This window comes from Podarcis gaigeae (genome assembly GCF_964106915.1).
Source record: "Podarcis gaigeae genome assembly, chromosome: 14".
Taxonomy (NCBI): Eukaryota; Metazoa; Chordata; class Lepidosauria; order Squamata; family Lacertidae; genus Podarcis; species Podarcis gaigeae.
The window spans coordinates 52,267,552-52,283,172 of record NC_139690.1 but is presented as its reverse complement, the minus strand read 5'-3'; the positions used below and the strand labels follow the sequence as shown (position 1 = coordinate 52,283,172).

Genomic DNA, 15,621 nt, shown 5'->3' with positions numbered 1-15,621 from the left:
CACGAGCCACCCCCAAACCGAGCTGCCCGCTTGGTGAGTCCCCGCACGCTGTGCTAAACTGGAGCCACGCAGACTCACTTCCATGGCGCCGGAAATCACAACTATGCAGATGCCGGAAATTGCGTCTGTGCAGACGCAGACACCAGAAATTGCGGGCATGGGTGTGATCCAGCCCATGGAAGGATCTCCGCTGGAGTGAACCAGCCCATGCCATGACAAATGTGTTAAGTCTTTAAGGTGCCACAGGACTTTTCTGCTTATTTGTTAAGTAATAAGGTGGGCAGATGCATAAGCTATTTGTGCTTTTCAGGCACTGATTTTTTAAAATCCCCCTTCACGGGTAGTCTAGACCGGGGCATCATGCAGAAAGCATGAATGAATGCATGAATCAACTCCTTGTGAAATAGAAGGTGCAAACAATAGGATTTGTGCAATAAGCAAAAGGCATGTGAAATGGAATGAGTAAACTATTTTTTAATTTTCATGCACCTCTTTTAAAAATTCACAGAGCCGGTTTATGTGACCTTTTGCTTAGGGTGTGGCTGTTTGCTTGTGTTCTGATCTCAAAAGGCATCAGTGGAGAAATGGTTGTGCAAATGCTTCGCCCCAAACATGAGACTCAGTTTGTTCATCAGCCTCTTTCCGTCTAGTGCCATTGCAAAGCAACCCAGTGGAGCCTGGCTTGAGGCCCAAGCGTGGCCTTCAGAGTAGTTCCACCATCCCTTCATATTCATTGATGCCTTCTCTAGAATTCAGCCCATCAAAAGTGATTCCCGGGTGGAATACACAGCGACATAGATAATAAATTAGGAAGAACAATGCAGCAAAACACTCACATCAGCAACCGTAATAAAAGGCAGCAGACAAAAAAAATAATATTACAAATTGGAGACAGATTAAAATGTCTGGGTAAATAAAACATCTTAACCTGGTGTCAGAAAAGAAGTCTAGTTTCCAGATCAAGGGAAGTGATAGCACCACTCTATTCTGCCCTGGCTGGACCCCACCTGGAATACTCTGTCCAGTTCTGGGCACCCCAGTTGAAGAAGGATAATGACAAGCTGGAAGGGGTGCAGGAAGGGAACAAGGATAATAAAGGGTCTGGATAATAATAATAATAATAATAATAATAATAATAATAATACCCCACCCATCTGTCTGGGTTTCCCCAGCCACTCTGGACGGCTTCCAACAAAAGATTAAAAACACATTAAAACATCAGTCATTAAAATACATTAAAACATCAGTCATTAAAAACGTTTAGCTTCCCTAAACAGGGCTGCCTTCAGATGTCTTTTAAACATCAGATAGTTATTTATTTATTTCCTTGACATCTGATGGGAGGGTGTTCCACAGGGTGGGTGCCACCACCAAGAAGGCCCTCTGCCTGGTTCCCTGTAACTTGGCTTCTCACAGGGAGGGATCTGCCAGAAGGCCCTTGGATCTGGACCTCAGTGTCCAGGCTGAATGATGGGGGTGGAGACGCTCCTTCAGGCTGAGGCCATTTAGGGCTTTAAAGGTCAGCACCAACATTTTGATTTGTGCTTGGAAACGTACTTAGGGCAAGTCTTAGGAGGAACAGTGGAGACAGTTGGGTATGTTGAGCCTGGACAAAAGGAGACAGAGGTGGTATCAGAGCCGTCCTCAAATATCTGAAAGGCTGTTACATGGAAGATGTTGTTTTCTCCTGCTCCAGAGGGGAAGACCAATGGATTCAAGTCAGAAGAAAGGAGATTCCAGCTCAACATCAGGAAGAACTTTTAAAGCAGAGGTTGGATGGCCATCTGTCCCTGATGGTCTTGAGATGACTGTGCTGGGCCCAGGGGTAACCTGTGAAATGCGGTTCAGAACTGGTCCGGAATCTGAAGGTTCTGCTAGGAGTCAGTCCAACAGGGCCAAGGCAGGACACGAGGCAGGAAACCAGGCAAGGTCAAGTACAGGATCTCAGGCAGGATCTGGCAAACAGCAATGTTGCTCCTGCAACCTGGGGCAGGGTCCAACAGCCTTTTATCTCTGTCAGGGTAGCGGCCAGTTCTGATCCCCTGGTGACTCACCTCTCTGTCTCGCCTGAAGGTGAGCACTCCTCCTGCAAGAACTCAGGTCTCTGCTTCTCTCAGACCTGAGTCACTGCAGCTCAGGAGACTTCGGTGGGTTACTAGACCCAGAGGCCGCCTCAGCCTCCCCTGACCCAACCGGTAGTGGAGTAGCTGTAAGTGATGGCCTAGCTGAAGGCAATGAGGTGATCCCTGCATCTGGAGCCAGGGCAGGCTCAGCCCCTGACTTGGCCCAGCTGGTGTTTGTTGCAGGGGGACCTGTGCAGACTGGGGCTCTTCAGGATTAGGCCCCAGACTTGGTTCAGGTGATGCCTGAGGCAAAGGATCCGGTGCAGAATGAGACTCCTCTGGTTCCGAGTCTGAGCCGAGTCCCAGGCCACCACAATGACGCTCTGATGTTCTGCTCTTCCTCTTAGTTCTCACTGTGGGACCCAAGAGGTTTGTTGTTGCTTCCAAAATGTCACTTCTGTGATCTTAAAATACGCGTGGTTAGGAAGGGCAGTTTCCTCCACAGAAGAGCACAGCACTTAAGATCTGGCATCGATGCACATCTTGATACAGAAGGCAAAAAACACTGAAGCCACGATTCTTTACCCTGGTGCCCTCCAGGTGTTTCGGACAACAGTTCCCACTGGTCTTAGCTGACACATCTGGAGAGCATCTGGTCAGCGGATGCTGGTCCAGGGAGAGCATCCCACATACAGAAGCCACTAAGACAGCATCTCACAAACTAAAATTATCTCATGAATTAGAAGTATCAAAAGGGCAGAGCTCAAATGACCCTTTTTATATATATGACATGATTTTATTTCTTATAGAAATATTGCGGCACGTGGTATATGCAGATGTCTGGCTCATTTGAGACTATATAAAACCTTTATTCTCAAGAATGATGGAACAGCATTCTTGCATTGCAGGGGGCTGTTTCCACGTATCTTTTGTATTTGCAAAGGGGATATTCATATGAGTTAATACTTTTATTATCCATTTTGGAGCTGTGCTGAACCTTTGTACTTTTGTCCTTCTGGGTTGTGATGCTTTGTGGTTTAAATTCTTGAATGTTCATCCCTTTTGTTCTGTTTGCGCTCTCTCTCTTTTTGTTAACAAATCCATATTTATTTATTTTGAGAGTCAGCTAGGCAGGCAGTGGAATCTCTGACTGCACTGTCCACCATACAGTAGCTGGGGTTAGAGACCCATAGAGCAGACTGCTCTGTGCCCAGCACAGCCTATTGCTTGTGAACCTGTTGCTAGAGGCATATGCCTCATTCCGTCTAATGATAGGGCCGGCCGTGTTGAGGGATTGACACCAGACGCCCATTCTCCTTCAGAGCTAAGGCACCGCGCCATCCTTCCATTTTTCTGTGGGGCTATGAGACCTGCTCTATCAGGGGGGATCACTCCGCCTTTTGGGGGTCCTCCTTTTCAACTCAGAAGGGAGAGGTGGGGGAACCCAATTTCACCAAGGCCCTGAAGACATTATAGTTGCTCCAACACCCCTTGAACAGGTGAATCAGGGAGAGTGAAGGTGGGGCTCTCTAGCCTACAGTTCCTCTCATACCTGGCAGGGGATTAATGATGTTGGGAGTCCAGTGACATCTGTACGGCTGCAGACTCAACTTCCCCTTGGTGTAATGAGAGGGATTTCATTCTAAGATAGACAGTTGTGTAACAAGCCCATAGGAGGCCAATAGCTACCAGAAACCTACACAGAACCTTTGCTACATCCTATTTTGAGATTAGGCAATTCAAAGAATCGTAGAATTGTAAGGGACCCCCAAAGGTCATCCAGTCCGACCCCACTGCGATGCACCAGGAAAACCTATGGCTATACATGAGTAGATACAGGCAAGGGAGCATTCACAACCTTCCCCCCTTGCAGTGGGGAGAAGCCAAATAGGGACAAAGATGAAGCAAAGACCCTTCTATTTACTCAAAGTAAGCCTATCCTCTACACCAACCCAAGAAATCTGCAAGGCTCTCCTTGCGAATCGAGTGGAAGAGAAGCACCGCGAGGTTGCTGGGAATTTGCTATTTCTTCCTTGGCTGTATTTTGGAATTTATTAAGTATCAGTCACGCAAACATGGGAGGCAGATGGCCTAAGAACACCCCAAATAAATAAAAGGTGACGCTTCTGTTTGGGTGGTCACAAGAAAACAAAACGTTTACCCGAGACTGGAACGTGCGGGGAACAAAACCCCATACATTGTAAGGCCTCGGCACAGCCAGAAGACCCCTTGGTTTGCAAAATTGGCCATGGAGGTAATCTGTATTGGGAACCAGCAGGGCTGGATCCCGAGAAAGCGTGTGCAGGGATACCAGCTAAGCATTGTGTCATTTACTCTTTTGTCTGCACCCCTTCCTCCAAGGAGCTCACGATACTATACACCCCCCCCCCCACTTTATCCTTACGACAATCCAGAGAGGTCCATCAGGCTGAAAGGAAGCAGCTCGGCCACAGATACCCAGAGAGGATTTGCAATCAAAAGGTGCTCTCGGATGACACCCTCCATGCTGCCTAACTTTAAGCCAGCCGTCACTAACCAGCAGGCGCTTTGCACTACATTTCCCAAGGGCCTCGGCCAGCACAGCTGCACTGGAGGGGGGGCTGTAGTCCAAACCTTCTGTGGGGCACCATGTTAGCTGGAGAAGATAGCTAAGCACAAAACCAGTTGCATATATAACATGCCACAGAACGCGTGTTTCTCTCTTTTAGACTTTTCAGAGAACTGCGTAAATCGCAGGGAGGCAAGCTAACATAGCTAGAATCCATTCCCAGAGAAGTGCCCTAGGTTGCTCTGTTGCAACTAGAGAGTCCTGCGGCAACTTAAATGTTAATGCATTGGTTCCTGCACTTTGGAACTCCCTGCCTCATGATGCCTACATTCTTGTTTAGCAAAGCCTACTTAGAAAGTTAAGGACACTTTAGTCTGTTTTAGCATTTCAAACTTTTGCATGCTTTAAAGTATCATTGTACTTTTTTTAAAGAAAAAATATTTTGTTCCTTTTATCTTTCTGTAAACCACTCTGACCGTTGTTTGTATACAGCCCAGCAGTGTATAAATTTCATGGAATAAATAAATGAAAGCTGGCATTGCCAGATCAAGTTCATCCGTTTCGTGTGGAATGAACTAAACTAAATAGCTATAAGTGGATTTTTGAATAAAATTGGGGTGGTTTTGAATTTTGCTGCATTATTGTCTTCCTTGGTAGGTCCTGCAAACCACTACTCTGAGTAATGCTTTCCCTAGGGTGGGGGGGAGGCACCAGGGATGAGCTGATGAAACCAAGGGGGCAGTGCCCTCCCCCCAAAAAAGTTTGGGAATGACTGGATTAAAGCATTCATTGTGGCACAAACTTCGGTGGGTGAAATCCAAGCCACTTTACAAATGGCAACCATCTAAATAGCCACTTCCTTGTGAGTAGATGGCCTACTCACAATCAGCTTTTTTAAAGTAAGAAGGGGATCGGGTCCTCCTTCTATCTCCCCCTCTACCCACACTGAGCCTGCAAGTCCATGCGCCTGCCGCAAGCAACCAATATAAACCCACTTAAGGCAAACTGGCTAATAAAAATCTTTTTGTGCATGTGTGTGGGTTTGCAAACCTGATGTGAAGTCACCCCAAAACCCTTACGCACCTTAACTTGGGAATAGGCCCCATTGACTCCTGTGGGGGGCAGACTTCTGAGCGGCTGGTGGTGTGGCTCATCACATCCCCCCACTAATGCACCCACCGCACCCCAAGTATTTGAAAATGGATCTCCCTGCCAGTCCCCGACAGAGAGGGTGATGGGAGTGGTAGTCCAACACACCTGGAAGGCGCCAGGCCAGGTGAGATGGCTGGCTGAAATCCAAATTCAAATTCTCCTAGGACCAGTGCTTTTTTTTCTTTAAGAAAAATGTTTCGGGTACTCTCATTTTCCTACTCATATTGAAATACTGCCCCTCAATGGGGCCAAACTTAAGATTCACAAATGTTTAGGGGTATGCGTACCCCCAGAAAAAAGGCGCTAGGTAGCTGTGACGCTCCCTAGTGACCTTGGGGCCAGATTCTCTTTCTCTCTCTCTTTGACTAGCCTTCCTCACAGGGTTGGTTTGGGGGATGCAAGGGAGGCAGAATTTGCTGGACCGCTTCTCGGAGGAAGCTGAACAGCACCAAGGGCAGCACCAACAGAAGAAGAAGAAACAGGAGGCGGGGTGTCGGTTCCTGGGAACTCCATGGGACCTACTCGCGAGTAAGCAGGCTCCGGGGGCTCTTAGAGGTGTCTACTTGGAAGGAAGCCAACTCTTCGTCCACTGGGACATGGGGGGGGGTGGAGAAAGAGAGATACAATTCTCCCCTCCGCACCGTCCTGGCTCACTTTCTCCCCAAACCAAGCGCGCACGCCCTTATCCGAAAAAGCCAATTCGCTTTGCCCATTCCGAAAAACGAAGCGGGTCAAGGGGTTGGGGGGCGCAGGAGTCTGGCCAGCGCCCCCAACCTCTTTATCTCTTCGGGGGCGCCTAGGAGGGGAGGGGGGAGACGAGTCTTACAAGAGATGCTCACGGACACCCCCTCCTTTTTAAAAATGGCAAAGGATACTGCTGGCTCCCTCCTCCTTGGGGACCAGAAGGGGTCCCTCTGCTGCGCCCGCGGGGTCCCCTGGCAGGGGGGCTGCCTGCCACCCCTCCCTCCCTCCTCGAGGACTAGGGGGCGCCCCGGGGGGGGCTCATTGGGACGGAGAGAAGCAGCCGCGGCTTTCGGCGACCCCCCCCCCGGTTTGCAGCCCCCTTTGTCCGCCCCCCCTCAAAGGAAGACAAAAGAGCGGCGCCCGCTTGCCAGCCAACAGGTCCGCCGCCGCCGCCGCCGCCTCACCTCCAGCCGCCGCTGGGCTCGCCGGTCCCGCTCAGCGCCGCCAGGGCCAGTGCCGACGCCGCTGCTCCCGAGGACGCCGCTGCCCGGACCGAGCCGCCGGCCTCGCCCCGCCGCGCAGCCCCATCGCCCCGCCGACGCCGCCGACGCCGGTTCCGGGCAACCTCGGCGGATCGCGGGTCCGGGAGGGGAAGGGGAGGGCTCAGAGGAGGGGGGGAGCCTGGCCCGGAGACAGACCCCTCCCCTCCCCTCCCCTGCTCACCCCATCCCTGCCCTCCCCTTCTCACCACTCCCCTCCTCTCCCCCTTCCTTTACCCCTCCCCTCCCTCCCTTCTCCCCCCTTCCTTTACCCCTCCCCTCCCTCCCTTCTCCCCCCCTCCCTGCCCTCCCCTCCTCTCCCGTTCCTTTACCTCTCCCTTCTTCTCCCCCTCCCCTTCTCTCCCCTCCCTGCCCTCCCCTCCTTTCCCCCTCCACTTCTCTCCCCTCTTCTCACCCTCCCCTTCTCCCCTCTTCCTTTACCCTCCCCCTCCTCCCCTCTTTCCCCCCTCTCCCCTCGGAGCTGGACCTCAATGTCCGGGCAGGACGATGGGGGTGGAGACGCTCCTTTAGGGAGATTTATATGAGGACCCAGTTGGCTGAAGACCCACCTAGCTTCTGTCAAATCTTGTCCAAACCCACCCACTACCTTTGTTTGCAGCCACATAGAAGTAAAAAGAGGGGTCATAATCTGGGGCAGGAGACAGGCAGCTCCTTCCATTTGACATCCACCTTTCCATTAGAAATGTCCAAATGTGTGTACCAGGGAAACATAATCCCACCTAACCCTAATAATAATGATGATGATGATGATAATCCTCAAGCATCTTTAAGATGCTTATCTTAAGCACGATCCCACCTAACCCTACTACTACTACTACTTAGTCATTTAGTCGTGTCCGACTCTTCGTGACCCCCTGGACCAGAGCATGCCAGGCACTCCTGTCTTCCACTGCCTCCCCCAGTTTGGTCAGACTCATGCTGGTAGCTTCGCGAACACTGTCCAACCATCTTGTCCTCTGTCGTCCCCTTCTCCTTGTGCCCTCCATCTTTCCCAACATCAGGGTCTTTTCCAGGGAGTCTTCTCTTCTCATGAGGTGGTCCAAGTACTGGAGCCTCAGCTTCAGGATCTGTCCTTCCAGTGAGCACTCAGGGCTGATTTCCTTCAGAATGGAGAGGTCTGATCTTCTTGCAGTCCATGGGACTCTCAAGAGTCTCCTCCAGCACCAGAATTCAAAAGCATCTATTCTTTGGCGATCAGTCTTCTTTATGGTCCAGCTCTCACTTCACTACTACTACTACTACTACTACTACTATAGTAGTAGTACTAATCCTCAAGCATCTTTAAGATGCTCATCTTCATCACTTGAAAAATGGACTTGGTTCATCTCCAGGAAGGCTCTATCACAGACAAGGCCCCATCCTAAACTCCTCTAGATTTTACCTCATGAATTCAAGCGCCTGGAGCAAAGCTCCCCAAAAGCTTACAGAAGTGGAGAGAAAAGGCATCCCTTTGTGCATTGAGCTGGGCCTGTATTGAGGAGGTGAAGCTGGTCTTATGGAGAAAATGGCTGCCTTTGGCAGGGATCGGGCGAGGAGGGGACCCGAGGTGAAAGCAGAAGAGCAATGTGGGTGAACGACGCAAAGAACAGCCCCCCCCCCCGTCTCCTTCTTGCAAGCGCTGGCTGCAAACATGAGGGGCTGGTTTATGAATTGCAATCTTCTGGCAGTCAATAAATGCCCCCCTCCATCTATCAGCTTGCCGGTCCTGTGGGGGCGCAGTATTGCCTTTGGTGCCAAAAGAAATTAGGGAAACAGAGCACCTGCTTTCCCCTTTTGCAGAGAAACCTGGGCCGCAAGCTATTCCGCTTTATATGTCCAAGGAGACCTTTGTTTGTTTATTGGGGGGGCAAGGGGGGGAGAACGTGCAACGGGCCGCAATTTCATTGCATTACGTTAATCTTTGTTGGACCCTAAATGGAAGCGAACAAGGCTCCGTACAATACAAAACAGACTCAGAACAGAGCTTTTCTGTCTGCAAATGTAACACTATGTTTGCTTCCTTCTTCTCTAACCAGGGTAGCCAGGGAACCTACGTTGCAGAGGACAGTCCTCTATTTGATGTCTGGTCTGGATCTGGTCTAAAGCACTGAGTCTCTTGAGCTTGCTGATTGGAAGGTCGGCGGTTCAAATCCCCGCAACGGGGTGAGCTCCCATTGCTCTGTCCCAGCTCCTGCCAACCTATAAGAATAATAAATTTTATTTATACCCCGCCCTCCCCAGCCAAGGCCAGGCTCAGGGCGGCTAACACCAGGTATAAAAACAACTGATTAAAATACAACTTAAAAACAAGATTAAATACAACATTAAAATGCAGCCTCATTTCAGTAGAAACTCAAATCAAAAACTTTTTCGGGATGAAAATGTCACCAAGCCAAACTATCCAGACTGGTCCTATGTGGGCCAGAAGAAAAGCCAGGGAAGTCCCCAAATAGGAGTTCCATCACAGAAGCAGAAAGGAAAAAAGAAAGAGGGGAAGGGGATCAAGTTGATTCCAAGCCAAAGGCCAGGCGGAACAACTCTGTCTTACAGGCCCTGCGGAAAGAAATCGGATCCCGCAGGGCCCTGGTCTCAGGAGACAGAGCGTTCCACCAGGCCGGAGCCAGAGTTGAAAAGGCCCTGGCTCTGGTTGAGGCTAGTCTGACTTCCTTAGGGCCCGGGACCTCTAGGGTGTTGCTATTTCTGGACCTTAAGGTCCTCCGCGGAGCATACTGGGAGAGGCGGTCCCATAGCAGTTCAAAAGCATGCCAGTGCAAGTAGATAAATAGGTACTGCTGTGGTGAGAAGGTAAACAACGTTTCCGTGCACTCTGGCACTCGTCACTGTCCTCTGTGCACCAGAAGCGGTTTAGTCCTGCGGGCCACATGACTTGGAAAGCTGTCTGTGGACAAATGCCAGCTCCCTCAGCCTGAAAGCGAGATGAGCGCTGCAGCCCAGAGTCGCCTTTGACTGGACTTAACCGTCCAGGGGTCCGTTACCTTTACCTTTTACCTAAGCTAAAGAATCCTATAAGGGAGAAGGAGCAGGGCAGTTTTGAAATTGCCCTTAAAGTACAGCTGCCTCCTTGGACCTGGAAGGCCTTCTTAATTTTAGCCTGGCTGCAACTAAGGAGAGACAGTTCAAAACCAGCATCAATGTATTTGAATAAACATTCACAAACTTTTTATTGACAAAAATCAGTTAAACAATTTAAGGATCTATACAACTTTGTAACATGCAGAGAACAGCACTTACAGAGAAACCAAAGACTGGAACTGAGGGAAGTCGGGGGTGGGGAGGGGGTTTGTGTGGGGGGGGGGAGGAAAAATGGGGGGGATTAAGGATGGTATGTTTTTAGATAATAAGTTTTGTTTAAATTTTCAATAAAAACTATTTTTAAAAAAACCAGCATCAGTGTAAACGGCTGAACAGACACAAATTCAGCCCATCATCTCAACTAAATGCAGCTTGAAATAAATAGGTTTTGAAATCAGTGCTGAGCAGGTCAAATGAATATCTTTCAGGAAGGAATTCCACAAATATGGGGTCACCACCGAGAAGGCTCTGCTTGCCACCAGCATTTGCCAACCTCATACAGCTGCTGCTGGTGGTTATTCAAATAACCTGAGCCCAAACCTTTTCAGGGCCTTAAAATAGTAAATGCTGGCAGTGCCCACGCTACTTGTCTGCGGACTCCCCCCCCCCCCCGGATCCTGGAGCCATGCTGATTCCAGTTTGGGGGCCCATCGTAAAGTCCCCTATATCCAGAGGAATAGAGTTGGCTATATTTGCCCAGAATACATGATCTCTATTCTACTGACCGGCCACCATGACATCAATACCAGGAAAAGTCTGTCTGAAAGCACTTAGAAAGGGGTGCTGTGATAACTCACGACTCAGCATGGGTTTCTGAAAAACAAGTCTCATTTCTTCTTTGGATGGAATGACAAGCTTGGTGGATCAGGGGAATGCTGCGGACATAGTGTATCTTTATTTCAGGAAGGCTTTGACCAAGTCCCCCATGAAATCCTTGCAAAGAAGCTGGTCAAATACGGGCTGGACACGGAAACGGTTAGGTGGATTTGTAGCTGGTTGGCTGACCAAATCCCTTGGGGTCCCTTCCAACTAAAAGTCTATGATTCTATGATTTCTGGTTGGGAAAGAGCAGAGAGACCTAAAGCCAGAGCAGAGGCTGCTTAGTGACTTTTGCCAAAAGCCAGACCGCTGGAAGATTGCCCTCTCCTAAGCGATGGCCCCAGCGGGGCTCTCTCCTTCTTCCCATTAACCGCACACCCACTCACATCCACGAGAGTGAGGCAGAGAGATATGCTGCCTGCCAGGATAAAAAATTAAGCCAATTAGGGACTAGCAGGCTGCACAGGCCAACCAGCAGTTGCCCGGCTTGTGAGCAAGAGTGCCAGCCATTTATCCTACTCCTGGCTCTGCTGGCATTTCCCCTGCCCCTGTGGCACGGGGCCAGTTGGGCAACAGGCACAGCTGTGGTGTAACAAACAGAAGCTGTTGAGGCTGCAAAATAGCAGGCCGGGAAATTAATTATGGAACTGATCAGCACAGCTGCCTTCCTGTGCCAGCGAGGGTGACACAAGCTACTGCAATTTAGGGGGCAGGCAGGGGATAGCTGGCCTTTCCAATGTTGTTATTATTTTCTCACGTTTCTGTCTCACCTTTCTCCCAAGGAGCTCAAGCCGGTGCACCTAGCTCTTCCCCTCCCCACCCTATCCTCATGTTTAGGGAAGCTTTTGATGGATTGCTGTATTTTAATATTTTGTTGGAAGCTGCCCAAAGTGGCTGGGGAAGCCCAGCCAGATGGGTGGGGTATAAATAATATATTATTATTCATAGGCGCCGACTCCATGGGGCCTGAGGGGGCCCGAACCCCCTCAAAAATTCATTTGGGGGGCTCTGCCCCCCCAATAATTTAAGAAAATTATTAGTTATATTATGCTTTGTAAAATCACAAAATTATGTTGGTATTTTTTATTTTCCTGGTTTGACGATAGTTACCTTTTAAAATACATTCAGTAATGAGTTAAAACAAAGCCACTCCCGATCTAGAGAGGGGGTGGGGTTGCGGGCTCTCGACCCATCAACAATCTCGTGGGGCTGACGTCAGATTCCCCTAGCTCATTAATAAGCGGGGATTCCCCCTAGCTCATTAATATTCGCCGCCCACGGCGGCAGCCAATCGGCTGCCGCAAAGGGCGGGCCCTCACAGGTTCACTTAAGGTCGGGGCAGCCCGGGGCTCGCTCCTTTCGTTCCCCCAGCAGCAGCGGTTTGGAGGTCTTGGGCCCCCCCAATATTTTTTATAAGTCGGTATGGGCCCCCGCCCCCCCAATATTTTTTATAAGTCGGCGCCCCTGTTATTATTATTATTATTATTATTATTATTATTATTAACCCTGTGAGGTAGATTAGGCTGAGAGGCAGCGAGTGGCCCCCAAGGTCATGGCTGAGAGGCAATTCAAACCCTGGTTCCCCACAGTTGTAGTGCAATATCTTGTCTGTTAAATAATAATAATAATAATAATAATAATAATAATAATAATAATAATTTTATTTATATCCTGCCCTCCCCAGCCGAAGCTGGGCTCAGGGCGGCTAACAACAATAAAATAATACAACATTCAAAAATCATTTCATTATAAAATTAATTCAAATCAAATCAAATTGATGGCAACCATTGGGCTAGAGTTCTGTGAAGATTGCCAAAGGAAGGAGTCGGCCTGGTGGAACAGCTCTGTCTTGCAGGCCCTGCAGAAAGATGTCAAATCCCGCAGGGCCCTAGTCTCTTGGGACAGAGCGTTCCACCAGATTGGGGCCACAGCCGAAAAAGCCCTGGCTCTGGTTGAGGCCAGCCTAACCTCCCTGTGGCCCGGGACCTCCAAGATGTTTTTGTTTGCAGACCGTAAAATCACACTGAGGCCCCGTCCACACTATACACTATACCGTAGTTTGTCAAGGGTGCCAACAGTTGTTTGGAGACCCCTACTTCCCTCGCAATTCCAGTGTAGTTTAACAGCCAAGCCCTCTTCGCAGGCAACTCTGGCAATTGTAGCTCAGTGAGGGGAACAGGGGTCTCCTCCCTCAGCATGGGTTGCAAATGGAGCAACGTGACCTCCCCAAAATGTTTGCAGGTACAAGCAGCATAGAAACAGTCACTGTCCCGCCATCATAATGATGTAATAAATGAAAATCTGCCCTCATTCCCTTAATGGGGACACAAGAGTCCTTATAGAGTCCTTTATAAGTTCTCCATCGGTCGGAGAAAAGAACAGAGGCCAACCAGAGAATATTGAGAAGCAAAGCAGCTGGTAAGCCTGGTCTGTATTGAATTGTTGCAACAGGGTGCTCCCCTCACACACAGGAAAGGAGGAGGACCCCGAACCAAGGTGTGTCCGCCCTTATATAGACATTTTAAATTGCCCGCCCTGGAGTCCAAGACCACCCCCAGAAACATCATACATACATCACAGAAGGGGTGTAGCTCAAGACCACCACCCCCACATCATCACAGAAAGGGCCGTCTACAGCAGAAATCTGAGTGTCTTGTTTATTTCCTGTCATTGTTTATCTCCTGTCTGGCAGGTTACCTGTTAATGCTTACTTGATTGGATACCCTGGGGAGACTGGACGGTCTTTTGTAGTGACAAATACCCAGTTCCTGAGCCAGGCCACAGGCTCACCCCATTCATACACAGATATACCCTTAAGACAGGTTTTGTGAATGAAAAGACAATGGGGAGGCTTTTCCATTTTCCAATAATAATAATAATAATAATAATAATAATAATAATTTATTATTTGTACCCCGCCCATCTGGCTGGGTTTCCCCAGCCACTCTGGGCGGCTTCCAACAAAGATGAAAAATACACTAAAATGTCACATATTAAAAACTTCCCTGAACAGGGCTGCCTTCAGATGTCTTCTGAATGTCAGGTAGTTGTTTATTGCTTTGACATCTGATGGGAGGGCGTTCCACAGGGCGGGCGCCACTACTGAGAAGGCCCTCTGCCTGGTTCCCTGTAACTTGGCCTCTCGCAGTGAGGGAACCGCCAGAAGGCCCTCGGAGCTGGACCTCAGCGTCCGGGCAGAACGATGCGGGAGGAGACGCTCCTTCAGGTATACTGGACCGAGGCCATTTAGGGCTTTCAAGGTCAGCCCCAACACTTTGAATTGTGCTCGGAAACGTACTGGGAGCCAATGTAGGTCTTTCAAGACCGGTGTTATATGGTCTCGGCGGCCGCTCCCAGTCAGCAGTCTAGTTGCCGCATTCTGGATTAGTTGTAGTTTAGTTGTAGATTAGTTGACCTTGCAGAGAAAACATTTGCTCAGTTGGAGAGCCAAAATGGCTCCAGGGCTGCCCTCCTGCATTGCTTCAGACATGTGGCCCATACATTTATGTACGTGTTTGCTTGGTACATTTATGAACATTTATTTTATATAGAAGACCTTAATTTATTTATTTCAGTGGCACAAACAGCCAGGAATGTGCCATGAAAAGGATGTTTGCAGGGCCCATGCTGGTTCATGTTCAACTAGGGCACCTCCCATAACTCCCTACTGAAATCCTGTAACTAAATCCATCGTCAACACATCAAGAATATGTTCCCAAATATCCTGCAATAAAACTCTGGGTGCTGACTCTGTTGCGACTGCGGAACTCCCCGCCTCATGAGATTCACTTAGTGCCTTGCAAGTTGTTCTCACTATCATTTAAGTAAAACACAAGGTTTCACTGCGGGCCTCTATTGCTTAAAGTGATATCACGTCCCCCCCACTCTCTCTGCCATATTTTAGCTAATTGCTTGGAAAGTGATTGCATTTTCTATCTGGGCTGCCCTCCTTCCACGTTTCCAAGCAAGCAAGCGAACAAATAGCGTGCTATGAGTGTCTGTGCTGCATCTTTCTGGCCAAGCCAGAACTGGTTGCATCCTGAACCGCAATACACAACCTCAGATTTCTTCTTCAAATGCAAATGACGGGAGATGGTACAAAACATTCATTTCATTCCCTGGAGGATGGCACACTGTAGTTTGAGAATTCCCTTGTAAATAAGTCATGCCCGGCTCTGGCGGACTGCGCAGCCTCCCACCCCAGCGCCACTGTGCCATCTGGGCTGCTGTGTGGCGATAAAACCTTATTTATCCCTACGCTTATTAAGTTAAGATCTATTAGCCTCATTTACATCGGCCTCTGCCCAGGACAAAGACCTGCAACACACACACACACACACACACACACACACACACACACCCCTGAAAAAGCAGAGAGGAGACAGTTCGGAGGGGCAAGATGCAGTTGCCATGGTGATGCCTTCGCCACTATCCTGGCACATGTCTCCGTCAGGGACATGTGAGGAGGGCCTGGTTGCATAACCCAGATGCTTCCTGCCTTGGCGATGGCCCTTCTCCCGCACAAGGTCACGGGGACGGCAGAGACACAGATGACGCTGCCAGGTCCGAGGTGGCGAGGAGGCCTAGGCCGTTGCTAGGGGGAGCGGTTGCTAGGGGAGGCCTAGGCCACCAGCGACAGAGGGGGGTCCTTATGTGCTCCCCTCCAATGCGCTGAGGGTCTGCGCTCATTCGTTTGGTGTTCAGCAGAAATTTAGACAGACAA

At 49.5% G+C, this 15,621-nt stretch overlaps 1 protein-coding gene across 1 annotated transcript in view; it reads right to left on the bottom strand.

The window, feature by feature from the left end:
- The window catches only part of SLC29A4 (solute carrier family 29 member 4), a 29,999-nt gene extending 22,921 nt beyond the window's left edge, over positions 1-7,078 (bottom strand). Inside the window, exon 1 of the mRNA XM_083711610.1 lies at positions 6,912-7,078. The gene's annotated coding sequence lies outside the window, so the exon portion shown is untranslated. The remainder of the gene's footprint in view (positions 1-6,911) is intronic.
- Between the last annotated feature and the right edge of the window lie 8,543 nt (positions 7,079-15,621).